Raw genomic sequence first — 27,998 nt, 5'->3', positions numbered from 1 at the left:
ACCCTCGTTATATGTCATTATACAGCATATAATGTTATGTAATATTATGCGCTGGTATATATCACTATACCAGGGCATAATATCCATGTATAGCTTCTGAAAGCACGATAGACGTTACTGCCTATGCATTGCGAGATGCTGCATATTCTGCAACACGAGTCGCAGTGTGGAGTCGAAAACAGTCGAGTGTGCAGTTTGGCAACCCTGTGAACAAGTGCTGGCACCTTTCGGAGGCCCACTACGCCCAGAAACCTTTCTTTATTGCGATTAAAATTATATGGACACTCCAGGTGCATTGCTGCCGTCGGCGTCGCCGTGGTGTTCCGCATAAAGTCCAAGCGCGACAACACCGTCGCAGGACGTCCTACGCTGTATGTGCGTGTGAAAGTGTGTGAGGGGAGCCGACGATCGCAGCTCAATGTCGGCCGCGCGAAAGGTACGAGAGCGGGGAGGAAGCGCGCCGTTTTCCGTCGCGCGCGAGGCACCCAACTTTGCGAGGCACCCAACTTTGCGAGGCACCCAACTTTGCGAGGCACCCAACTTTGCGAGGCACCCAACTTTGCGAGGCACCCAACTTTGCGAGGCACCCAACTTTGCGAGGCACCCAACTTTGCGAGGCACCCAACTTTGCGAGGCACCCAACTTTGCGAGGCACCCAACTTTGCGAGGCACCCAACTTTGCGAGGCACCCAACTTTGCGAGGCACCCAACTTTGCGAGGCACCCAACTTTGCGAGGCACCCAACGTTGCGAGGCACCCAACTTTGCGAGGCACCCAACTTTGCGAGGCACCCAACTTTGCGAGGCACCCAACTTTGCGAGGCACCGGGGGAAGGAGGCGACGTTCTACTCCTGCTGCAACTCCTTATGTGGCGGCTGAGCGCGGTCGTGCGGCCGTATATGGCCGTATCTTGAGAGCGACCTGCGTTGGGAGGCAGAGTCTAGCAGCGTCGACGGCTCGTAGCTCTCTCGGCGCTGAGTTTGCGTTGAGGCGATACACAGCACGAAGGTCAGCCAGTTACAAGTTATAGGCGTCACGGGTCATCTCTTGCGCTTCATACATGCCTTCCTCAATGATCGTCGCATCAGAGTTCGTCTTGGCAACACTTTGAGCGATGAAATACGTATATTTCGCGGTGTGCCACAAGGGAGTGTTTTATCTCCCTTATTATTTAACATTGCCATGAGTAGCCTCCCAAGAGTACTAAACCATCGAACACCAGTGAAGATATCTATATATGCCGATGATATCTGCATGTGGGTCTCCGGCTACCAGCATCGCCGCCTCGCACGAATAGCCCAAGGAGCAGTAAAAGCCATTCAGGGCCACTTGGCAACGATTGGATTATCACTATCAGCAGAGAAATCATCATTCGTACTATTTCCTGGAGTGAAAAGAAAATTACACGCGTGACGCTGAATTTGGACGGATACCAGATTCGACAAGTCACCACCGTCCGATTTCTGGGCGTTACCTTAGACCACAGGCTACTCTGGCGCCGCGGTGTTGACCACGTTGTGGCGTCATCGTCACCCAGGCTACATGTGCTCAAGCGAGTCGCTGGCATACGCTGGGGCAACCACTCGACGTCGATGCTACGGCTACATACAGCGTTGGTTACGAGTCGCATCCTGTATCAGCTACCTCTGATGTCACCCTCAGACAGCCAATACGAGCGCTTAGAAGCCATCCACAGAAAAGGTATCCGGCTTTGTCTTGGAGTCCCTCAGCCAGCGTCAAACAAGAAAGTGCTCTACGAAGCTGAGTCACGCCCTCTACGACTTCAGGCTTCCCAGGCTCTGATGATCCAGCTACTACGATTGAGTGAGTCTACGCCCGGTAGAGCCCTCTTACGACGTATAGGTAACAGGCCGCGCTCACATTTTTATGCAGCATTGAACACGCTTCGCGTATTAGGATTGCGCTGCCCGAGACAGAGAGAAAGGATAGAACCACCCTGGACATTCGAGGACATCACATGCAACTTAAGTGTACCACGATTGCAATCAAAGAGCTGCATTCCATCTGCAGAAGCCAAGTCATTAGTCCTGGAACACCTGAGCACGACTTACGCGAATCACCTACAAGTATACACAGATGGCTCTGTCAAGGCAGACGAAGACCGCTGTGCAGCTGCATTCTACATTCCCTCTCTAAGATATACGTGGTCTGGCCGTCTGGACTGTATAGCCTCGTCGACAGTTGTGGAAGGCGTAGCAATAGCTTCTGCTCTGCGCAAACTAAAGACTTTGCCTCCGCAGAATGTGGTTGTCCTTACGGACTCAAAGGCCGCATTACAACAAGTATACCATGGTTTGCCATCCCTCAAGTTCCCACGCAAATCACTAGCCATCGTGAAAGAACTCAACAACAAAGGCTTCACAGTAAAGTTTCAGTGGATTCCCTCCCACATTGGTATCTCAGGAAACGAAAAAGCTGATGCGCTTGCTTACGCAGCGCTCTATCATCCTCCCAAAATCAAGGCTCCAAAGAGTAATCAAGTGCAAAAATCTGACATTCGAAATCACTTTGCGTCGCTTTGGGTTCCACCGCATATGCCCTGCGTAACCAAGAGATTGCACCGAGAGGAAGCCACACTTCTATATCGAATAAGGACAGGATCTGCTAATACACCGGCCCGGTTATTTAAAACGGGGCGAATCAATTCTCCGAACTGTACGGCATGCAACGAGACAGGAGACATTGAGCACTTTTTGTGGTCCTGCCAGCAATTCCAAGATGAAAGAGACACTCTCCTGAAGAATCTGCAAAACAAGGACCTACCGCATGCGCGCCTGCAACACCTTATATTTCCCGAGGGATCAGTTATAGCGCGCAAAGAAACTTCACGTCTCCTCATCGATTTCTTAAGAGAGACTGGTTTGATGGACATATGGTGAAACCCTTCAGCGGTATTGTGCGAGTCGCTCAGGCGGAGCAATTGCCGGCCTTGTTCGCCAGGCTAAACCCGCCTGTTGCTACAATTCACCACCACCACCACCACCACCATCACTTTGGTCGCGGCTGCTGCCGCGCTTGCTCACGCCAGCGAGTGTCCGCGGTCATTGAGCGTGTGATGTGTTCGGGCTTGCCGTGCGCGCTGACACCATGCTTGTTAATTTAGTTAGCAAGCGAATGTTTACAAGTTGATACGGCCGACAAAATTGTTATGCTTGCTTCGTATGGCTGCCTGCCAATTTGCTATCGCAATCGATGTTTCGTCTTTCCGGCGAAACTGCGACTTTTTTTAACCTCCGGCTCGCTTGAAAGGCGAGCCGGAGAAAGAAATCTGATGCGGCTCGCTTAGCAGGCCACAAGTTTTCATGCACACCGCAACTATTTCTGCGATTTCGTTGCTGAAATTCTTAATTGAGACCTATCTAAACAAGGTGATCGTCAGTAAGGAACCTTTCGGCATCCCCCAATCACCTCGGTTCGACGCCACAAAAGAGAAACGTGACCGCAGCACCAAGCGAAAGAGCTGCAGTGAGGCTGGATGTCGTAGTTATCTTTGTTTATTTGGGCAGTGGTGCCAGCTCAAGTAGATGATTCTGGAGTTGCCAATACTAACAAGCCCGTACGGTAGCATTGGCCACCTTTCTGTTGCAAATAAATTGAAGCCGCGTCGACATGTACTTCCTTTGGATTGGTATTGACTCGGACATCATACGCTACGCACGAACGGGTGGACTCGGTTTTATAAGTACATGAGGGTTTTGGTGTTGGTGTTGCATATTTGGAAGGGGTAAACTGCGCGTAAGACGAGGATACGTGAAAGAACAACACAAGTGCATGTGTTGTTCTTCTTTCACGTGTCCTCGTCTTACGTGCTGTTTGCGCCGTCCAATTACAATTACGACTCCTTAACGCATGCGCGAGCTTCTTATGGTAAACTTCACTTTATGCTTCACTGGCGTGCGTGACAAACTTGAATGTCAGGAGCGACTATTACGGGAAACGGAGCAGAGACCGCGCGCGCTCAAACTATGCAGAACCACGCATTCTAATGTCATCTACTTTTAGGACTACTTTCACTGTTCCTATGACGCTCAGTGGCCGCAGCTTTTCCGGCCATCTCGATGCTTTGATTCAGAAATCAGATGGTGTTAATTTTCTTTTTCAGTGAGGTTTAGCGTGCTGCTCTATCACAGGTCGGGCTACACGGAGCGAAAAAGCGGCGTCAGAGCTGCGAACGGCCGACCATCTGCGTGCAAAGAGGTGACATCCGGCCGCTGAGGCAGGCGGACGTACTTCATATGGGCTCCCACTATCCACACGTATTAGGCGGTCCAATACATGGCACGTCTCAATCAACGACCTTTCCCGACTCGGCAAGTTTCATTGCACCGATCGAGACTACTCCGGACCGCGCGAGTGGAACCTATGAAGCACCGAATCTCCATCGCGAAGGCCGAGGGCCTAACCGCCGCCGCCACGGGAGCTGGGCCTACCCGCTAAGCCTAGCCGCGGTATATAGGATTCCGGGGCTTGACGTCACTGATACCTTTAGCTGCTGAGATCTCCAAGCAACGAAATTCCAGACCCCCTCCTTCGCCGCTCTCCGCTTTAGAGACGACAGCGATAGTGAGCGGCTCACTAGCTGTACCACCGCACTCACCCAACGTGACAGCGCCGCCGGCAAGTGAAGACACGACCCCGGATTGTCTGTCTCATCCGGCTCGTGGGTTACCGTACGGTATTGACCTCGCCCACAGAATTGGACTCTTCCCGAACAAGGTGCTTTCTGCTCGACCAATCCTCGCGCGAGACGCCACGGAGAGCTGCGCTTTCACGGCCGCTTCCCATGGACGACTAGAAGGTCCGACCCTAATCCGGTGTCCGCCAAGACAAATGGCCGTGGTATTACCTCGTCGGGGCTATATGCCAAACCGACCGAGACGGACCGACACACCCTCTCCGTTCGGACCAAAATATGGGGATGGTTAGTGCACCCAAGGAGCCATTTGCCCTCTCCATCCAGAACATCCTTGGGCCGAAAGATTTCCCTCTCTTAGCGTACATTACCGCTCCCGATAAATCTTGCAAGGGCCGGGTCGGGGCGCCACCTCATCGCCTGCGGCCACACAATCCTTCAGGCGCGAATGACGGCGAGCACGAATACAGCCCCGATTACCGTTGCCGGGTCTCGCACTTCATCCTACACTATGGAGCGGAACACCTCGACAGCAGCTGCGCACGCTTTGCCTACAACTGGGCCATCGAGCCGATCCGTAAAGCCGTCTCTGAGACCTGTGCCGCTGGCAACCAAACACCGAAACACGTTGGCAAGCCAGAGTGTCAATCCTATGGGAGAGACCATCGAATCGTTCTAATGTACGCAGATGACACAGCTTTATTATTCACAGGAGACACACTTTCTGCACTGCAAACGCATGTGACGTCCGAGTTATCAAAAATTTCCTCATGGTTCTTAGAAAACAAACTGACTTTAAATAGCAATAAGACAAAATATGTAGTTTTTCGATCGAGGTGAAACAATGGTGACACCAGTCAAATAAATATCACGTTAAATAAAAGCCCCATCCAAGAAGTTGATTAGTTTAAATATCTGGGCGTCACTTTGACCAGCATATACATTGGGAAGCACATATTCATAATGTATGCAACAAGATCGCATATGGTTGTTACTCCCTAATTAAAGCAAAGCAATATTTCCCTCGCGAAGTACTCAAATCCCTTTACTATCCGTTTTGCCATAGCCATATTAGTTATTGTTTAGAATCATGGGGCGTGACTTACATGACATACTTACAACCTTTACAAAAACTACAGAAAATGGCCCTGCAAATAATTAGCGCTTCAAATTATACCAGTGATACATTGAATGATGTTTTCCAAACACATGTGTTATCCGTTAACGCACTATGTAATCACAAGACCTCAATTTCAGTTAATAATATTTTATGCACTAACTTTCCTATTCCTCGAACGTCTTAATTTCCAACTCGCAGTACCAGACATGCTTTAAAAGGTAACCTCAACTTACCAAAGTGTTACAATGTATACAGCGAAAGGTTAATTGAATTCAGTGGCACAAAAATCTGGAATATTTTACCCCTAGAAGTTAAAACCGCACGTAATTTCAAGCAGTGTAGCAAATTCTTTTTTCTTGATAACCAGAATCTCTAACTTACTTGAATTCATTATGTGCGAGTATTTTCGAAATGTTTCTTGTCTGTATAACTCATGGCGTGTTCCGGAATACTGTGGTGTTAAAATCTGCGCCTGACCTGTCTTTTTTAATTTGTCACTGGACTGCAAACTAGCCTTCCCTGGCTATCGGTCCAGATAGCTGTATAACTATGATTATGTGAAGCATTTGCACAAAACGAAAATCACGGACGCCAACTGCCCGTCCCGCGTCAAGCCCCTGCTAAACAAGGACTGGGTGCTCCGCGCAATTCAGCAAACGAACAAACTGAGAATACCACATCATCGGGTGGGCCCCACCGCCCACCCCGAAGGAGCTCGGGCGGTCCCGATCACGGGCCCGCCAGCGCCACCGGACACGGCAAACCTGAAATCCCCAAGCAAGGTACCCGCCGGGCCTCGGTAGGTAAGTTGGGCCGAGGGCACCCACAGCTCCTACCTTCACCCAAACGACCACAGGAGCTACATTTCTTATCCTTAACCTACACAGCTCACCGCGGTCCCGCCACAGCACGTTCAAGTGCCTTCTCACCGAATTCAGCAAACTAGGCTCGCAGCACCTCGTATATGGAGGTTTCAAGGCGCAGTACCCAAGGGCCATGCGCAAGGGGAACAAGTGTGGGATCCCAACGGCCGTTGCACTCTCCTTGCACGTCCCTCACACCCAACCCGAGTTGGCAACAGCGTCACGCGCGAGACTTACCCGGACATCGCTATCGTCAAATGGGTCGGGCCACACAGCCAAGTGGCACACAGTCAACGAACACCTCGGAATCATCGTCTCACGCCAAATTTCGATATTCCTATCCTCTCCGGCTGCAGTATAAAAGACGCCTGTTGTCGGAGGACGCTTTGAGGCACTGAAACCAAAGTAAGCACGAATGACGACAGCGTATTTTTACACAAAAAGTGATGAACTGGCGTCGCTGTTGGAGACCTTCTGCAACGTCTGCGCGACGCTGGGCCTCTCATTCGCCGTGACCGCTGCCACGTAGTCGCTTGCACGCGAAGCAGACAGCAAGACGCACAATACAGGCTGCACATGCACCAAGCTCGTGCGAGAGCACAACGTAGCCAGACGACGCAATGCCAGCCCGCTATAAAATGCGCACAGCTCATCCATTTGTAAACTCATCTATCAAAGTTTTTTTCAATTGCTTAGTCATTAATAATAGTTAACGGAATGAAGACTTTCCTGCAGATATTTTTTTTTGTTTTAAAAAAAACACGCTCATCGACTCTGGCGACACTGATAGCGAGGCGGCCCAGCCATCTCTGTCGCTCCGCGTAGCCAGCGCGCAGTCGGCGTCGTCTGTTTCTGCCGCGCAAAGTTCACCGTGAAAGTTGTAGCCCGGCCCTTACGAACACGCCTGCACCCACAACGTGCTTCGAACTGCGTTGTAGTAAAGTTCACTGCAAATAAGAAATGCATGAATATATACAGCGTCTAGATTGCTCCTACAGTAAGAACTTTCTTTTGTCCGCAAAGTGACATTCCGTCTCTCTTGGCAGACCTACCTTATTCCGGTGCTCTCTTTTGCCGTGCTTTCATAGTAGGGTGGTTTTTCCGCTAGACAGTCCTGCAAGAACCGGCATTCCATGACTCACACTTTATAGATATTAATTACGAACAGTGTTGCGGAGTGCGGCATTCTCATTCCACTCCTTTTAACTCCTCGGAATGATAACAGTTCGGACATTATTTCTCACTCCTGCAGGGGCGGCTGAGCTGATCCATTCCACTCCTCCAATTCCAGCAAATTAAATACTTTCTGTATAAGTGTTTACTACATTCCCTTGTGGGCCTAGTAGCGAAAGCATTTTTGCAGTATTAACAACGTTACAAATATTGTTACATACTATTTGTTCGCGTACGTAAGTGCTATTATTCTGCCACTTTGATGACTAACACAAAAACGCATGAATACGTTTCGCTGAATTATCTTTTTTGTCTCACATTTATGGCACATTCAGCATATATTACAGCACAACTCTTAGAACGCCTGATATTGCGCCTTCTCGATACTCGCCAGTATGAAAAAAAAGAAACAGACATTGCGTGCGTAACAGATCACCGTTGACCCGCGTAGGGCGCAACCATTTGCGATGTCGTTTATGGCCTCCATCTGTGCAAACAGAGCATGCTGTTGCTAAATTCTTATTGACAGCTAAGATTTGCTGACTTGTGACTCGGAAACGGTATCTCCAGATGTACACCTTGTGTGCAACAAGCCGTTGTTTATAATTACCGCGCTGGAAGTAGTCGCCTGTGGGTATACGTGCCCAAAGAGCCGGTACTCAGTGTCGAACCGAAATGCTCCGATTCACTGAAAACGGTTCAGTTCCGGTTCAACGCCGGATCGGAGAACTGATGCGGTCCTCAAAATTCATTCCAAATGGTTATGCCTTGCAAACTAACCGACTAGAATTCGTAAATTGCAATATGTGCCGTAAAGTAGTTAAAAGTGAATTTCCGTCAGTTAGTTGAATGTGTGTTTCGTTTTATCGAGCAAGCAGTGCCCGCGTATTTGAATAATCCAACTCAAGCACTAGAATTACGCCATCTGCCACAGGCGATCTTTAAATATTCTGCAAAACTTTATGATCACCCGGTGTATCCTACGCTGTTTAAGGAGGCGCGTTTCATTGAAGAATGCGAGTGCAAGAATTAACAATTACCCTGTATTGGCCGCCAATATGCACTAGCTTCTGTCTCGTGTTGACACCAGCAGAATGGAATGCCTGAAAGAAAAAACAAGGCTAGGTGTGACAGACAAGTAAAAAAAACCTAAATAATTATAATACAAATAAATGGAAATAAACTGGATATAATCTTATCCACTCTCGGCAGCTCGGCCTTCGACGTAGCAGAAGATGGATGTACCCCGTGGCTTTTGGGGTGAGAGAAGGGGCCGCCATTCTTTCGCTCATTTTAAGCGCTGTTCGAGGTCGTCGAGACGTCTCGTGTACCTAGCCGCGTTTTCACGGTCGCCTGCGCACGCGAGCGAGTTTTCACGCATGTCAGATCCTGAAATTTTCCGCCACAAGGTGGCCTCACAGCCTGCAGAGTTATCTGACTGAGCCAGCTTGGATGCTCAGTTGCCACAGCCAGAAGTTTCGAGGTTCTTTTTTTGTTTCTTTCTTTTAAATCTGAAAGTGCTCGCATTCACCTGCTCCAGTACACTAAGTCTCCAGGCTTGGAGTGGCGCCTGACACCGGCAAAAATGCCGAGAGCCAGTGGGGCTTTACTAATCCAATTAGAAAGACCCACTAAGCTTCAACAAAAGACACCCCCTCACCAGAACAAGAATTGGCTTCCCTGGTGCAGTATTCGGCCACTCTCTCCCAAATGAATCATTCGATGAACCAATGGCCCTCAGTCCCCAGCTGCTGCGGAGCACCTGACCAAGGCGGTGGTCAGACCTGTAACGCAGCAGAGGGTGCTAAGAATCTCTGGACCCGGACAGGCCGCCAGTGGAAACTAACCCTGGCAACATTTAACACCCGAACTCTATCTAGTGATGCTAGCCTAGCAGGACTCTATGAGGAACTATCAGACATTGTTTGGGATATCATTGGCCTTAGTGAGGTTAGAAGAACTGGTGAGGTTTATACAGTGCTGAATATTGTCCACGTCCTCTACTATAGAGGACTTCCAGGTAAGAAGCAGTACGGAGTAAGATTCCTAATCCATGAGGACATAGCGGGCAACATTGACGAATTCTACAGCATTAATGAGAGGGTAGCAGCAGTAGTCGCAATAAAACTTAGTACGAGGTATAGATTAAAGGCAGTACAAGGCTACGTTCCAACCTTCAGTCATGATGATGAAGTAGATCAGTCTTATGAAGATGTGGAATTAGCGATGAGCAAAGTGACTCAGTATACTGTAGTAATGGGCGACTTCAATGCAAAATCGGGGGAAAAGCAGGCTGGTGAACAAGCAATTGGCAACTAGGGCGTCAATTCTAGAAACACTACAGGATAGATGTAGGTAGAATTCGCGGTAAGGAATAAGCTGCGAGTGATGAACGCCTTCTTCAGTAAGCCTAGCAACAAAAAGTGGACCTGGAGAAGTCCTAATGGTGAAACAAGAAATTAAAATGATTTTATACTTGCTGCCGATTCCAGCATCGTGCAGGATTAGAAGAACTTGTTGTTGGGCGAGTTGGTAGATATTAGCGAACATTGTTTAACTGCGCGAACAAACGAACCACAAAGAGAGCGAGGGACAAGGACGGGCGCAGACACGGTTTACAGGAGTGGGAACACAAAAACCATAGCCCGCTGTAGAACATGTAGTCCTAATGGTGAAACAAGAAATTAAAATGATTTTATACTTGCTGCCGATTCCAGCATCGTGCAGGATTAGAAGAACTTGTTGTTGGGCGAGTTGGTAGATATTAGCGAACATTGTTTAACTGCGCGAACAAACGAACCACAAAGAGAGCGAGGGACAAGGACGGGCGCAGACACGGTTTACAGGAGTGGGAACACAAAAACCATAGCCCGCTGTAGAACATACATAGTTTAGAAGAACTTGTTGTTGGGCGAGTTGGTAGATATTAGCGAACATTGTTTAACTGCGCGAACAAACGAACCACAAAGAGAGCGAGGGGCAAGGACGGGCGCAGACACGGTTTACAGGAGTGGGAACACAAAAACCATAGCCCGCTGTAGAACATACATAGTTTAGAAGAACTTGTTGTTGGGCGAGTTGTTGGGCGTCCTTGTCCCTCGCTCTCTTTGTGGTTCGTTTGTTCGCGCAGTTAAACAATGTTCGCTAATATCTACCAACTCGCCCAACAACAAGTTCTTCTAAACTATGTATGTTCTACAGCGGGCTATAGTTTTTGTGTTCCCACTCCTGTAAACCGTGTCTGCGCCCGTCCTTGTCCCTCGCTCTCTTTGTGGTTCGTTTGTTCGCGCAGTTAAACAATGTTCGCTAATATCGTGCAGGATGTAGAAGTGTTAAGTTGGGTAAAAGTGCGGTGATCATTGGTAAGCGAGGTTTAGGATTCACCTCAGTCTGAAGAGAGAAAGAGTAAAATTGGTCAAGAAGAAACAGGCCAACCTAGACACAGTAAGGATAAAAGCAGACTAATTTAGGCTGGTACTTGCAAACAAACATGCAGCCTTAGAACAGCGAGATGAAGATAACATAGCTGTAATGAATGAAACGATAACTGCTTCAGAAGCAGAAATTGAAGTGGGAGGTAACGCACCAAGGCAACCAATGGGTAAGCTCTCCCAAGCAACGAAGGACCTAATAAAGGAACGACCAAGAATGAAAGCGTCCGACTCAAGAGATCAGATAGAATTCGCGGAATTGTAAAAACTGATGAACAAGGAGAAAATAAGGGATATTCGAAATTATAACATGAGAAAGACTGCGGAAGCAGTAAAAAGTAGACGCAGCCTGAAAACAGTTAGAAGGAAACTAGGCATCGGACAAACCAAGATGTATGCCCTGAAAGATAGGTAGGGTAATATCAGCTATCTCGAAGATATAGTAAAAGCAGCGGAAGAATTCTATACTGACCTGTACAGTACCCAAAGCAGCCTCGATACCTCCATTCGACGTAGTAATGAACATGTTACAGAGGCTCCTTCTATAACAAGTGATGAAGTTAGAAGGGCCTTGAAAGACATTTAACGCGGAAAATGAACAGCAGAAGATGGACTACCAGTCGATTGAATCAAAGATGGTGGAGACACAATGCTTAAAAACTAACTATACGAACTGTCCATCGACTTCAAGGGTCCCAGAGAACTGGAAGAATGCCAACTTTTTTCTAATCCACAAAAAGGGAGACATTAAAGAATTGAAAAATTATAGGGCCGTTAGCTTACTTCCAGTTTTGTATAAAATATTTACCAAGATTGTTTCCAAAAAAAAGGCAACGCTTGACTTCATTCAACCAAGAAAACAGGCTGGCTTCAGGAAGGGATACTGTACAATGGATCACATCTATGTCATCAATCATGTAATCGAGAAATCCGCAGAATAGAATCAGACTTTCTATATGGCTTTCATAGATTACGAAAATGCATTTGATTCAATAGAGATACCACCAGTCGTAGAGGCACTACGTAATCAAGGAGTACATGAGGATTGCGTAACTATCTTCGAAAAATCTATAGAGATTCCACAGCTACCTTAATTCTACGCAAGAAAAATAGGAAGATACCTATAAAGAAAGGGGTCAGACAAGAAGACACAATCTCTTCAATGCCATTCACTGCTTGCTTGGAAGAAGTATTCAAGCTATTAAACTGGGAAGGCTTAGGAGTAAGGTTCGACGGAAAATATCTCAGCAGCCTTCGGTTTGCAGATGACATTCTTCTGTTCAGCAGCACTGGAGTTGTCACAACAAATGGTTGAGGACCTTAACAGAGAGAGTGTAAGAGTGGGGTTGAAGATTAATATGCAGAAGACAAAGATAATCGTGAATAGCCTGGCAGGGAACAAGAGTTCAGAATTGCCAGCCAGCCTCTAGAGTCTGTGAGGGAGTACGTTTACCTCGGTCAATTACTCACAAGGAACCCTGACCATGAGAAGGAAATTCACAGACGAATAAAAAGGGGTTGGAGTGCATACGGCAGACATTGTCAGCTCCTGACTGGAAGCTTACCATAAGCATTGAAAAGGAAGGTGTACGATCAGTGCATTTAATCAGTGCTGACATATGGGGCAGAGAGTTGGAGACTGACAAAGAAGCTTGAGAACATGTTAAGGACCGCTCAAAGAGTGATGGAACGAATAATGCTAGGCATAACTTTAAGAGACAAAAAGAGAGCGGTTTCGACGAGAGAGAAAACGGGTATAGACGATATTCTAATAGACATTAAGAGGAAGAAATGGCGCTGAGTAGGTCATTTAATGCGTAGGTTACGGTGGACCATTAGGTTTGCATAATGGGTGCCAAGAGAAGGGAAGCGCAGTCGAGGACGGCAGAAGACTAGGCGGGGTGATGAAATTAGGAATTTGTAGGTGCTAGTTGGAATCAGTTGGCGCAGGACAGGGGTAGTTGGCGTTCGCAGGGAGAGAGAGGCCTTCGTCCTGTTGTGGATATAAAATAGGCTGATGATGCTTCTGCACCAGCCGTCGTGGTTGCTCAGTGGCTATGGTGTTAGGCTGCTGAGCACGAGGTCGAGGTATCGAATCCCGGCCACGGCGGCCGCATTTCGATGGGGGCGAAATGCGAAAACACCCATGTGCTTAGATTTAGGTGCACGTTAAAGAACCCCAGGTGGTCGAAATTTCCGGAATCCTCCACTACGGCGTGCCTCATAATCAGAAAGTAGTTTTGGCACGTAAAACCCCACAATTTTTTTTTTTCGATTGGTTAGCGCCCCACTCATGGAGTGCAGCGGCGGTGCATGCTACTGTCTCTTTTGAGAATGACAGCGTTAAGGTTTGCGGGCCACTCTCAGGCGACGACAGTCAGCGCGATAGTCCAACGCAGCGTTTAAACACGTTGGAGCGTTTTGCCACATGCATGCTGGTTTTGTCACGCTTCGAGAGGTAAACCTCATCTCACGATGGCTGTCGACGCTAATGCGAATAGCACTCTTTCGACGCACCGTATTCGCCGGTCGCGTTTATCCAACACGTGTAGTGTTATAAATATGCGATTTTCGTTGCTTCAGCTGTATGGAACACATAATTTATATCGTTGAACTTGCTATGCCACTCGCTTGCCAAAGTTGCCTGTGAGCATGGCGGCATGTGACGACGACTGCGTGACGCAGTGACGATGCAATGAAGGAGGAATCCGAACGACAAAGGCGCATAACGACGACGGCATGACGAAAATGAGGTGTCGATTCTTAAGGGGACCCTGAAACGATTTTGACGATCTTGTGAAAACGTACTGAGTCGTTAGAGTAGGTCCTTCTGATCATTAATTGACGCATCCCTAGTAGGATGCAACTTTAAAAAAAACAGCAGTTCGCAACCAAGGCACACGGACCGCGCGGGATTGTAACTCCGCCAGCCAATCACAGAAGCAAACAAGATCGTCGTCATGCGACCATTTCAAAATGGCGTCGTACTTGATACCTCGGGAGCGTTTGCTGTTCTTTAAGAGTCTTTTCATCGGCAGAAGCGATGAGGTGCGCAAGAGACGGAGGAAGTGTATGAAGTCTGAGCTTTTCACTTTTCAAAAGTCGGCGGCACAGTTAATATTACAGCTGACCCCGTTTTACTCATGAAACTTCACTGCAAACTGAAGTGAAACTTGACAATAAATACTTGCAGTGAAGCGTGTGTTTTATTTCAGTTCAATAAAGAATTAGGCTTCTACCGTTCCATTATAATAGACGAATGAAAACGTGCAAAATTACGTGCTTATAATTTTATTCTTGTGGTTACCGAGTTATTTAGGTAACAGGGAAAGTTTCAAGTCCGAACTGTTTGCAGCCTCGCGGAGGAACAGTGGCTGGCGGTTGTGAGGACGTGGGCAGGGCTTCACTGCAGACTTAAGTTGTATCCGCGACTATAAGTGCTCCGCGTAAAGCATGCAATTTATTATAAAGTTTTAAAAATATACATCGCTGCCGATCGCAGCACACTGCTCGGCTGAATTTTCAGCTGCCCCTACCGATTTGACGTAAATTGTCCGAATGACGTTAGTAGGGCGAGCTATCCGATCGGCAGCCCAGGGCGCGCCATCGATAATTTTTCCAACTTCATGGTGAACATATGTTTTTCGTTATAGTTCGAATGTTATTTAATTTGTTTCAATAAAAGGGAAGTAACAGAAAGAGAACGCACAAGAGCAATTTCTCAGTACACTTAAGCACTTCCGGCACACAGCAAGTGTCGTTTGCTTGTGTTACAACGTGCTCAGTCTCGACGAGAGCTCCGCGGTAAGTGTCGGTCTCAGTCTTTTCTCGAGCACCAGGATTTGCCTTCGTTGCGTTGTGGGCTGCAAACGTAGCGACTGGCAATATATCAAACTGCTCCATCGTGTTCCTCAGCAAGGCAGCAGACGAGCAGAGTGGCTGCAGCGCATCGGACTATCGGTATCCGATCGGCGCCAGGATTTGCGCGTTCGCGGCCGCCACTTTACACCGGAGGATTACTAGCACAATAGCGTTTCGCGAGACCGGTATTCGGGTAAACAGAAGCGAGGGGACAGGACCTGGGCGCTTGAACGTACCGTTTCACGGGATGAGCAGAAGAGCAGAGGCGCAAATATGAATGATCGGCAGGGTGGGGCCACCCGATGGCACAGAGCTCAACCAAACACAGTAGCACTAACGAAATGTATTCTTCTTTGCTGCTGGTTCAAAATTCTCGCAGGAACGTAAGCGTTAACATGCTGTTCTTGTAAACGTTTAAAATATTTTACGCTTGTTTAGAGCAATACTGGCTCTTTATTTGGCTGATTAAGCTCTGCGGCAACAGGTGGCTCGACCGCAGATCGATCAGCCGAGCCGGAGCCTGGAAGTGTCTGTCCAGCCGGATGAACCAGGCGTCCGGCATGTCCATGTAGAATTCCCTGACACCCTACAACCGCGGGACGTGTGGCGGACCGCGTGAGGTCATGTAATCCTCGCCTTTTTAGAGCCGGTGTGTTAACTCTGGCATGGCTGTGTTCGGTCGTCCGCTCTCACCGATTTGCGGGTGGCGGCGCGAAAATGCAGCCGCATTGGCCACGGTTTATTTAGGCCGACCAGCCATGGTGGCGAGGGATTTCGGGAGTGGTAGCTACCGCGGCCGCTCAGGTTGAGCGCGCTAGCCTGTCCTCTTCTCGCGCTACATGCACGTGAGCCGCCTTATTCTTCACCGGCTCTGGACGAGGTACTCGCGCGTTCCACAGCTGTATCATGAAACTTGTGTGATGACCATGGCGTGACGGCGGCGGCATGGCGAGAGTCGGATGTCGAAGTTACAATGACGACGACGTAAGGACCGCGACTGCATCTCAACGAGCGCGTGATGACTGTATGACGAGGACGCAATGTTGACGATGGCATGACAGCGGCATAAGGACAATGGGATGACGACGAGTGTATGATGACAACTGCGTAACGATGAGTTTATCATGAAACTTGTATGATGACCATGGCGTGACGGCGGCGGCATGGCGAGAGTCGGATGTCCAAGTTACAATGACGACGACGTAAGGACCGCGACTGCATCTCAACGAGCGCGTGATGACTGTATGACGAGGACGCAATGGTGACGATGGCATGACAGCGGCATAAGGACAATGGGATGACGACGAGTGTATGATGACAACTGCTTAACGATGAGTTTATCATGAAACTTGTATGATGACCATGGCGTGACGGCGGCGGCATGGCGAGAGTCGGATGTCGAAGTTACAAAGACGACGACGTAAGGACCGCGACTGCATCTCAACGAGCGCGTGATGACTGTATGACGAGGACGCAATGTTGACGATGGCATGACAGCGGCATAAGGACAATGGGATGACGACGAGTGTATGATGACAACTGCTTAACGATGAGTTTATCATGAAACTTGTATGATGACCATGGCGTGACGGCGGCGGCATGGCGAGAGTCGGATGTCCAAGTTACAATGACGACGACGTAAGGACCGCGACTGCATCTCAACGAGCGCGTGATGACTGTATGACGAGGACGCAATGTTGACGATGGCATGACAGCGGCATAAGGACAATGGGATGACGACGAGTGTATGATGACAACTGCTTAACGATGAGTTTATCATGAAACTTGTATGATGACCATGGCGTGACGGCGGCGGCATGGCGAGAGTCGGATGTCGAAGTTACAAAGACGACGACGTAAGGACCGCGACTGCATCTCAACGAGCGCGTGATGACTGTATGACGAGGACGCAATGTTGACGATGGCATGACAGCGGCATAAGGACAATGGGATGACGACGAGTGTATGATGACAACTGCGTAACGATGAGTTTATCATGAAACTTGTATGATGACCATGGCGTGACGGCGGCGGCATGGCGAGAGTCGGATGTCGAAGTTACAAAGACGACGATGTAAGGACCGCGACTGCATCTCAACGAGCGCGTGATGACTGTATGACGAGGACGCAATGTTGACGATGGCATGACAGCGGCATAAGGACAATGGGATGACGACGAGTGTATGATGACAACTGCTTAACGATGAGTTTATCATGAAACTTGTATGATGACCATGGCGTGACGGCGGCGGCATGGCGAGAGTCGGATGTCCAAGTTACAATGACGACGACGTAAGGACCGCGACTGCATCTCAACGAGCGCGTGATGACTGTATGACGAGGACGCAATGTTGACGATGGCATGACAGCGGCATAAGGACAATGGGATGACGACGAGTGTATGATGACAACTGCTTAACGATGAGTTTATCATGAAACTTGTATGATGACCATGGCGTGACGGCGGCGGCATGGCGAGAGTCGGATGTCCAAGTTACAATGACGACGACGTAAGGACCGCGACTGCATCTCAACGAGCGCGTGATGACTGTATGACGAGGACGCAATGTTGACGATGGCATGACAGCGGCATAAGGACAATGGGATGACGACGAGTGTATGATGACAACTGCTTAACGATGAGTTTATCATGAAACTTGTATGATGACCATGGCGTGACGGCGGCGGCATGGCGAGAGTCGGATGTCCAAGTTACAATGACGACGACGTAAGGACCGCGACTGCATCTCAACGAGCGCGTGATGACTGTATGACGAGGACGCAATGGTGACGATGGCATGACAGCGGCATAAGGACAATGGGATGACGACGAGTGTATGATGACAACTGCTTAACGATGAGTTTATCATGAAACTTGTATGATGACCATGGCGTGACGGCGGCGGCATGGCGAGAGTCGGATGTCGAAGTTACAAAGACGACGACGTAAGGACCGCGACTGCATCTCAACGAGCGCGTGATGACTGTATGACGAGGACGCAATGTTGACGATGGCATGACAGCGGCATAAGGACAATGGGATGACGACGAGTGTATGATGACAACTGCTTAACGATGAGTTTATCATGAAACTTGTATGATGACCATGGCGTGACGGCGGCGGCATGGCGAGAGTCGGATGTCCAAGTTACAATGACGACGACGTAAGGACCGCGACTGCATCTCAACGAGCGCGTGATGACTGTATGACGAGGACGCAATGTTGACGATGGCATGACAGCGGCATAAGGACAATGGGATGACGACGAGTGTATGATGACAACTGCTTAACGATGAGTTTATCATGAAACTTGTATGATGACCATGGCGTGACGGCGGCGGCATGGCGAGAGTCGGATGCCCAAGTTACAATGACGACGACGTAAGGACCGCGACTGCATCTCAACGAGCGCGTGATGACTGTATGACGAGGACGCAATGTTGACGATGGCATGACAGCGGCATAAGGACAATGGGATGACGACGAGTGTATGATGACAACTGCTTAACGATGAGTTTATCATGAAACTTGTATGATGACCATGGCGTGACGGCGGCGGCATGGCGAGAGTCGGATGTCGAAGTTACAAAGACGACGACGTAAGGACCGCGACTGCATCTCAACGAGCGCGTGATGACTGTATGACGAGGACGCAATGTTGACGATGGCATGACAGCGGCATAAGGACAATGGGATGACGACGAGTGTATGATGACAACTGCTTAACGATGAGTTTATCATGAAACTTGTATGATGACCATGGCGTGACGGCGGCGGCATGGCGAGAGTCGGATGTCGAAGTTACAAAGACGACGATGTAAGGACCGCGACTGCATCTCAACGAGCGCGTGATGACTGTATGACGAGGACGCAATGTTGACGATGGCATGACAGCGGCATAAGGACAATGGGATGACGACGAGTGTATGATGACAACTGCGTAACGATGAGTTTATCATGAAACTTGTATAAAGCTTTGTGATAAAAAATAAAAGGAGGAACTTGGTGAGTACAGCACCTCTCTCATTTCGGGCGTCCTGTCGTACCAGCATAACAACAGTAATGTGAACTGCAAGAAGAAGAAAAGAGAGATAACAAATTAAAAGGAGAGAGAACGAGACATCTTCATCATTATAAGTGTGAGCGAATATTCGCAAAATTTCGAATAAGGATATGAATATATTGTTATCCGATTCGGTGCTTGACTCAAATAGTCAGTATTCGTAAAACCAAATATTTGTCCAATACCTTTCGAATATTCAGCACCGATGTTCAGCCACTCGAAACAAAAAAAGGAAGTGAGAGCTTCATTCTTGTACTACTCGAATCTAACACGTAGCCAACTTTTACACCACTGCGGAAAAAGTATTGATGTCGGAGCTATGCCTAACGTTCCCGTGACACCCATGCTTATGTCCCACCAATGGCACATTGGTATCATAAATGGCTTGAGGCCTTGAAGACAAGTCCACTTGTCGAAACGTTGGCTCCTGCTTTCACCTTACTCTCGTTTTGCTCATCGTCTTGAATTTCGATCTCCCGCCTTCCCCGTCTTTTCCATGGCTATGGGCTGTTGCTTCTAATCGCACTAAGCGTTCTCGTGACCATGCTGCGGGTACTTTCATTTCGCTCGTGAGGCTGCCCTTTTGATGCATAACGTTTTCCTTAATTTTATTGCCTGATTTTTATTGGACATGTTTAAGATACTACAGCCTCTGCTGTGTAGGAACTTGTTCATAGCGCTCTGGCCTTTGTTTGGAGTTGGACTCCGGCCGCATTTCAGTCGGGCTGAAACGCCCTTCGATTGAGGTGCACGTTGAAGAAGACCAGGTGGCCGAAATTATTCCCATACTACGGCGTGCCTAGTAATTATATAGGGGTTTTGGATCATTCAACCGCTGAATGTAATTGTTAAGTCTAAAATGCAGTTAACAATTACGTGCTAAAACTATATGATATCGCGATGGACGCCGTTGTCGGCTCCGAATTAACTTCAGCCACCAACGTGCAACCAGTGCATGGTGTACGCACGGGGTGTGTTTCTCTATTTCGCGCGCCACCGAAATGCGGCCGTGATTTCATCCTTCGGGCTTGGCAGCGCAAGGCCACTACGCCACCACGGTGGGTGACTGCAAAGTCACAGGCGTGCGGTATAAAAATCTCTGTCGGCATGACTCGTTCGTTCTTGTTGCTTACTTCCTGCCCATTGCATCGCTCACGGACAGCTCAGTGCGAGGGGTTCTGGGCCTCCCGAAGAAGGTCAACGAGCTCAGCTAGACGAAGAATAAGTGGTCGGGCATTCGGAAGACCACTGTGCCCGTGCACAGATTAACGAGATCCCTGGAAACGGTGTTTTCTTTATGCGCTCGGAGACAGCGCTCATGATTTAATTGCGGAAATTAGGTGGCTAGCGGATATGCGAGACTTACGAAGTTGGCATTTAGGCAGTGTGAGGTCGAGTTGCCGTATGCAGTCTGAAAGCACTCCCGGACACGCTCCCTACCTTCTTGCGAAAGCGTCGAGTTCTAAAAGAGAGAAGGATGACAAAACAGTAAATGAAAGATATTGATCTTACTAGTGAACATGCGGAACAAGTAGGCCACGCTTCGTCAGATACTCACGAATCCCGCATCTTCTCGAAGGTTACCAACTCTCAAAATGTGGTTGAAGCACTTCACACCGTCGTCATCTGCGTCGCAGAAAGCACCACGTTAGTTCGAGCTTCTCGAGTTGACACGGGAGGTGTTTTAAAGGGTGCTCGCCATTTCGAACTTCAACTCAGCACTCCTATTAAAACCTACCGGAATCCAAGCACACGGGGTTGAGCCTAGAAGCATGATCACGCGATCAAACACGCGGGTGGCTGAGGTGAACGGCCACAAGGATGGGTAGGTGAGTGCGCGTCTCCTCCTCTACCACGGCCGTGGCTGTGCGTGGCTGTCCGCGCGACTGAGCGCCTTCCGGGCCACCCGCAGTAGTATGGAGGTAATCCGCTTCAAGTGCAAAGCTTGGCTAGCCTAGGTGGCTGGTTGCTTCACGTGCGCTGCCTCATCGCGCGCCTAGCGTTGGAGGTCGCGTATTCTCAAATGACCGACAACCGCTCAAGCGAGAGGCAGCGCGAGGCGCTCGCTCCCCGAGGTACAACGCTGTTCATCAAGCCAGCGTTTTGAGGGCGAGTGTTCGTGATCATCGAGTGAGATCTGTTCATGCTTTTATGTGCGCACGTGACACCGTGCTCGTTAATTTAATTAGTAAGCGAATGTTTACTGCAATTTATGCGGCCGTGAATCTTATTTCGTATATAGCTATCTAGTACTATGTAATCGCTGTCAATGCGACATTTTGAGCGAGAAAAGGCAAACGGGATCGCCTCACGGAGGGTTGGCTTGCGAAACTTGGCTGCGTTGGGGTTGAAACTGAGGTGGCGATGCGACTGCGACAAGACAGTGGCATAGCGAAAGAACAGAGACGGCCACTCCAGCTCAATTTTTCTCAGTAAAACATTGGAGGACGCTTTAAAGGCCCCTGAAAATGTTCGGAGAAATTTTGCAGACGCGCAGGGTACAGCGAAAGTTAATAATTCGCACCACAACTTGTGTGAAGCGTCTCATATTAAGAGAGCTACGGACGATTACAAGTTACCCTCCTCCATTGCCATGCATTTTCTCCTCAACTCGTCCGCCGAGTGATCGGGGCTGAGCTCCGCCTTCACTGGCTCTGCATCATGATGGCACGTCGTATCGTCTACTTCCGAAGCCTGTCCAGCCTCTCCGCGAGCTGCTTGACAGTCGACCCCAAGCGACAGCTATCGAAACAGCGTCCGTTGCGAGCATTCTGTCGCAACGCCGAACGTGTCTGGTATTCCGGTAACTGCAGGCGAGCTGGGCGCTTCGACGGATGGTAGAGGCATAAACCCAGGCTGATCAAGGAACTTAAGCGTAGATGTACGTGAGCGGCCTGATCGGTCTGCACGGTCCAGCCAACTCTTGGCGCAGAGCTTAACCAACCAAACAAAAAGCTAGGACTGCTCTAAACAAGTGTACAACATTTTAAATATTTACAAAAACAACGTGTTAACGATTACGCTCCTGTGGGAAATTTACACCAGCAGCAAAGAATACACTTCGTTGCTGCTACTGTGGTTGGTTGGGCTCTGTGCCACCAGGCGGCTGCACCGTGCAGACCATTCACGTTTGCACTTCTGCTCATCCCGTGAAACGGCACGGTCAAACTGCCAGGCCCTGTCCCCTTGCGCTTGCGTTTACCCGAATATCGGAATCGCGAAACGCTATTGCGTTAGTATTCTTTGGGTGTAAAGTGACGGCCGCAAAAGCGCAAATCCTGGCGCCGATCGGATAGCGACAATCTGATGCGCTGATGCCACTCCGCTCGTCTGCTGCCTTGCTGAGGAACACGATGTCGCAGCTTGACATATTGCCAGTCGCTACGTTTGCAGCCCACAACGCAACAAAGGCGAATCAAGGTGCTAGCGGAAAGATGGAGACTGACACTTGCAGCTGAGCTTTCGTCAAAACGGAGCACGTTGTAACACTAGCAGACGACGCTTGCTGTGTGGCGGAAGTGCTCAAGTGTAGTGAGAAATTTTTCTTGTGCATTCTCTTTCTGTTACTTTCTTTCTATAGGAACAAATTAACATTCGAACTATTACGAACAACATTTGTTCACCATAAAGTTGGAGAGATGATCGATGACGCGACCTGGGCAGCCAAACGGATAGCTCGCCCTACTAGCGCCATTAAGGCAAATTACGTCAAATGATTAGGGGTGCTTGAAATTCAGCCGAGAGATGTGCTGCGATCGGCAGCGATGTACATTTTTAAAGCTTGATAATAAATCACACGCTTTGCGCGGAGCACTTAGATGCGTCAATTAACGATCAGAAGGACCTGCTCAAACGACTCAGTACGTTTGTAGAAAATTGTCAAAATCGTTTCAGGGTCCCTGTAAGAGTGGAATGCGATAGCCCTCAAAGATCCCTGACTGCTCCTCACGCTTCTCGGCAACCAACAAAAAGCCGGCAACGGCAGCTTATGTAACCGTAATGTTTGCCGGAAAACGGCGAACGCTATGCGAAATTGGCGAACATTATATGGTAGAAACACGGGCTCCTACGTGGGCCGTCCCCGAAGATTGCTCACAGCCGCACAACAAAACGACAAAAATACATTTTTAGGGGTTTTGTTATCGTTTCGCATTTCTAATGTAAGTCTGAAAATATTTAACATCGAAGGCATGCGCTGTCGGTGTTTTATGACATTTGTTTGTGGGCTGTCATTCTCGAAATTCCTAGGAATAGCTTTGTCAAGAATGTAAGAGAAGGTATGAGCAACTGTAGTGATAGAATGGTGTGGCAACATAACCCCCCAATACCGCATGTCGTATAGCAAGACGTGGCATATGCCTATGCCTAAGTGCAAGTTTTCGCTCACGGTCAACGCCGCTGGTGCCGGAGCTCTTGCGCGACACGGGGCCCTTCACGCATCACAGCGAGTGCCTCTGAAGAATCGTGTGGCACCAGAGGTGAGCCAGTTAATTACGTTGCTTCATTTCCGTGACGTCATGGCAGAGGTGAACTTCAATAATTGCCTCTGAAATAATACCAATTGATGTTAATAATGTCTATTTTTGTATCGAGCCACGATGCTGTTTTCTTAATATACAGCGTTAATAAAATTTCAGTACTTTTTATGGTTTTCATACCGTATTTGTTAACATGTTTACATTTGTAGAGCTTCCATTCTGACTGTCTATTTTTATTGTTATTGACATTTCTTCTACTTGATGCCCCTCCTGCAAGCGCACTTTTCAAGGCTGTAGTATTGTTATAAATATATAACTGAATAAAATATAAATATAAATAAATAAATGGCAATATTTTGTTTTATACTTAATGCACTTTGTTATCGCTATCCTGTATATAACCACTTCTTCATGCAATGTCTTTTGACCTTAAGGGTTCTTTAAGTAAGTAAGTAAATAAATAAATAATATCGCTGTCGATCTGCAACTGTGTTTCGGAACCCGGAGAGCGTGTGCGGCCTGGTTTCGAGGGCGGAGCTCGTGGATCGAATTATATTTTCACCAACTATGACGCCGACTATGATCACGTGTGCTAACAGGTAGCACACGTGATCGTAGTCGGTGAAAATACAAGAGGCTGCCCGTGTGCTACCTTACAGGTAGCACACGCGGCCAGCTTTCCAGCTCTTGATTTTTCTTTAAAACGCATACCATCTTCCTATGGATGAATATTTCCTGTAGTTTGCTCACTAATTGTTGATGTACCGCAGCGCATGCGAGCGCAAGTCATGCTGCTATAGCTGTAGGCGCAGCTTTTCCCTCTCTCCTTTCTTTTAGAGACTCGTACAGCTTCAATAGCCAGTAATGTCTGCTGGCGGGCTGGTAGGCGAGGCATTGTTTGTGGCAGTGGTACTCCGCATAAAAACAAGACAAACGGCTGACTTTCAACCATACCAGTTTTGTTGAGGGCAGCGCGCCACTTAATGCCAAGAACTTATCAATCTACGACAAGACATGACAAAAAGAAAGGGAGAAACTCGCGTGGAACCGCATCGCCTCGACAATGAGTCAAAAATAAGACTCGGACGGTGTTCATCTCAAAATCGAGAAGAAAACGACACAAGCTACCGTACAGCTCTGGACTACGCTACTCGACCTGGCCAGTTACTACGGTAACAGGCAGGCTCGTGTAGTTTGTAGCGTAAATCTTATGAGCGTAAAAACCTGCGGATGCCACGCACTGTGGAAATCGATGTTAGCGACGCTTTCTGTGCTGTTTGGTTTCACTGAAGATAATTAACGGTGATAATCGGCCGCGAATGTGTAACTTCTTCAGCGTTTAGTCCGATACGAGAGTGGTGAGTTAATTTTAACCGTTTCCATGCCTGCACCACTGCTGTTTATATGCGTAATCCACAGAACATACAGCGAGACGTGTTTGCTTGAGGCGTTGTTGCGCCTCATTGTTCATAATCACTGAGAGCGTTGAGCATTATCATTACCTCACGTGACACATTGCATCGTGGCAGCAGCGATCTGCATTATGTTTCGCAGCGTAGCGAAGACGCTCCTGTGTGTGTGTAGTGACTTTGACAGGAAGTGCAGCGGGTCGGAACTGTCTCTCGGAGGAGGACACCTCAACAGCACGGGGATGGGGGGAGAAAAAGATGAAGAAGAAAGAGGCCGGAAGAAGGTGGCAGGTTATAAGTAAAGTAAGCAGAAGCGAATGCGGGGCTCAGAGCCGCGCTTTCAAGTTCGTGGTTTCACAAAAGTCAATCAGTGCTGAAAGTGCACGCTTGACAATCGACGAGTGGGCAGCAGGGAAAAGCAGTGAGTTCGACGTGCTGAACGGCACGCCGATAGGAAGAGCGCAAGTCCGCTCTCTCAGCGCTGAAGGCGGGGCAGTCGCTGGAGGCTCTTTCGGGCCTGGCTGTCCTCGACGCTGAGTGGGCGCCATTTCGCTGGCGCGTGTTCACGTGCTCCTCCTGCATAATTGCCCAGCACGGCGTTGAGGCGCCAGCTCCAAGCGCTCTCTCCGGGCTATGGACGATTGTAGTGTCTACGCTGTCACACAGCACAACGCGCGACCTCCACAGCCCTGCATTTTTGTCGCATAGGACAACGAGCACAGCACGTGCCATACGCACAAAATGTGAATCGCTGACGCGGCGCCGCCGGCCGGGTGGAGGGATGGATGCTGTGAGCGTCCCCCGAGCTCTTTTTATTGTGTGGCCTAATGTCTTACCTATGTTTGAAAAAAAGGAAAAAGCAGAAAGAAAACTCGCGATGAATTCCCATAACCAAATTTTCTGAACCCCTACTGTGAACTTTATCTAGCACGCCTCCGTTTGTTGTTTCCCTACTTTTCTTCCACCAATCCTCCAATCGCCGCTTACTAACCTCTATTGCGGACATGTATACTTTCCCCTTGCTCTCACCGAACCCAAGGGCTTCAAGGAGGCCACAGGTGCCTAAGTCGACCGTTGGGCAGATATCTTCACATTCCAATAAAACATGCTCCATCGTTTCCCTAGCTTTACTGCCAGCAAGCACATGCTTCTCCTTCCTTCTTATATCTCGCTTTATAGGTGCGTGTTCTAAGGCATCCCGATCTCGCTTCGAAAAGTAATGAGCTTCCCTTTGAGTTATCACAAATTATTTCTTTCCTGAGTTCGTCTTTTCTTCTTAAGTAGTTATTCATGGCTCGTTTCTTTTCCATTACCGCCGCCCATGAGATTATCTCAGCCTCTCTGACTTTCCACTTGACGTTCTTTGTTGCTGTGTTGCCCACCCTACAGGCCGCATAGTTGCTGGTAAGCTTCCTAGTTCTCTTCTTCCACTGTGAATCAATGTTTTTCCTATACAGATACCTGGAACACTCTCCCAGCCGATTTACTTTCTTCCATATTACTCGGTCGTTCTTCATAATCAATTTTCCTGCGAGCTTCCCTCACTTCAAAACTAGTCCAGCCCATATCCCCCTCCACAGCCTCACTTGTAGTGTCCCCGTGCGCACCCAATGCGAGGCATCCCGCTGACCTTGGTTCCCATCGAGCCCTGATTGTATTTATTTATTTATTTACTTATTTATTTAGAAAATACTGCAGGCCTTGAGTGGCCCTTGCAGGAGGGGCAGAAGTACAGAAAAAACAACAACAAGAAAGTGCAAGAATACATGAGTAGCAAAAGAGAAATAACAATTAATTACATTGGAATGATTGCAGGAAAACAAAAAATAAACAATTTCAGAAACACTGCAACAAAACAAGATAAAAAGAAGCAAACACTTTTCAGCTGTCAAAGCATTCAATGCTGCCAGTGTTAATAAGAAGCGATGTGGGCAAGTTATTCCATTCGGTTATTGTGCGAGGAAAGAAGGAATATCTAACGGTGTTGGTCCTGGCGAAATACGGAGTTAATGACTCGGCGTGCCGGTGCCTTGTTAATCGCCCTGCTGGTCGTTGTATGTATTGCTGCGGATTAAGAGATAGCCGATTATTCTGAAGCAGATAGAGGAAATTAATCCTTTCAATTTTCCTTCGCAATTTTAGTGTTTGTATATCATTAATTTTCATTAAGTTTGAGGGAGAGTCAGTTGGACGGTATTTAGAAAATATAAAGCGCACAGCTCTTCGCTGAATTTTTTCTAATGCATCGATGTTGCGTTTCGTGTACGGGTCCCAAACACTTGCTGCATATTCTAGTGTAGGCGTTATAGAGTTGTAAGCCAACAGCTTGGTTTCCGGAGTTGCCATTTTTAATTTTTGCCTGAGCAGACCAAGTTTTCTTAAAGCTGAAGCACATGTAGCAGAGATATGTTTATTTCAGGAAAGATCATGCGTTATGATAACCCCCAGGTACCTATATTCCTCGACTTCGGATAAGGGTTAAGATGCAAGATCATAAGTAAACGGTAAAGGGTGCTTTTTTTTTTAGTAATTCTTATAGAAACTGTTTTATTAATGTTGAGCTCCATGTTCCACTGCTGGCACCAGGAGTGAATGCTCTGAAGGGTAGAATTTAAGAGGACTTGATTCTCGTGGCATTTAATTTCATTAAATAAAACACAATCACAGCAAACAATCTTAATTGAATGGGGTGAGCGATTACTTCTACAATATCATTATTATGTATTAAAAATAACAAGGGGCCAAGCACGCTTCCTTGAGGGACACCGGAAGTAACTGGCACTTCATCTGAAGGGCAGTCGCTTATGCTGACGAATTGTGTGCGCTTAGTTAAGTATGCAGATATCCAGCTAATTAAGTATGGCGGCAGTTTTATGATTTCGAGCTTCTCGATTAGTTTATGGTGACAAACAAGATCAAATGCTTTTCTGTAATCCAAGAATACA

At 48.1% G+C, this 27,998-nt stretch overlaps 1 protein-coding gene across 1 annotated transcript in view; it reads right to left on the bottom strand.

Moving 5' to 3' along the window:
* The window catches only part of dpp (decapentaplegic morphogen), a 169,530-nt gene that overhangs the window by 139,120 nt on the left and 2,412 nt on the right, over window positions 1–27,998 (bottom strand). Inside the window, exons 2-6 of the mRNA XM_050180543.3 lie at window positions 20,725–20,792; window positions 20,533–20,628; window positions 19,122–19,172; window positions 8,851–8,913; window positions 7,690–7,751 (exon numbers count right to left, since the gene is read on the bottom strand). The gene's annotated coding sequence lies outside the window, so the exon portion shown is untranslated. The remainder of the gene's footprint in view (window positions 1–7,689; window positions 7,752–8,850; window positions 8,914–19,121; window positions 19,173–20,532; window positions 20,629–20,724; window positions 20,793–27,998) is intronic.

This window comes from Dermacentor andersoni, chromosome 7, assembly GCF_023375885.2.
Source record: "Dermacentor andersoni chromosome 7, qqDerAnde1_hic_scaffold, whole genome shotgun sequence".
In the NCBI taxonomy this organism is placed as follows: Eukaryota; Metazoa; Arthropoda; class Arachnida; order Ixodida; family Ixodidae; genus Dermacentor; species Dermacentor andersoni.
This window is presented reverse-complemented; position numbering and strand designations above follow the sequence as displayed.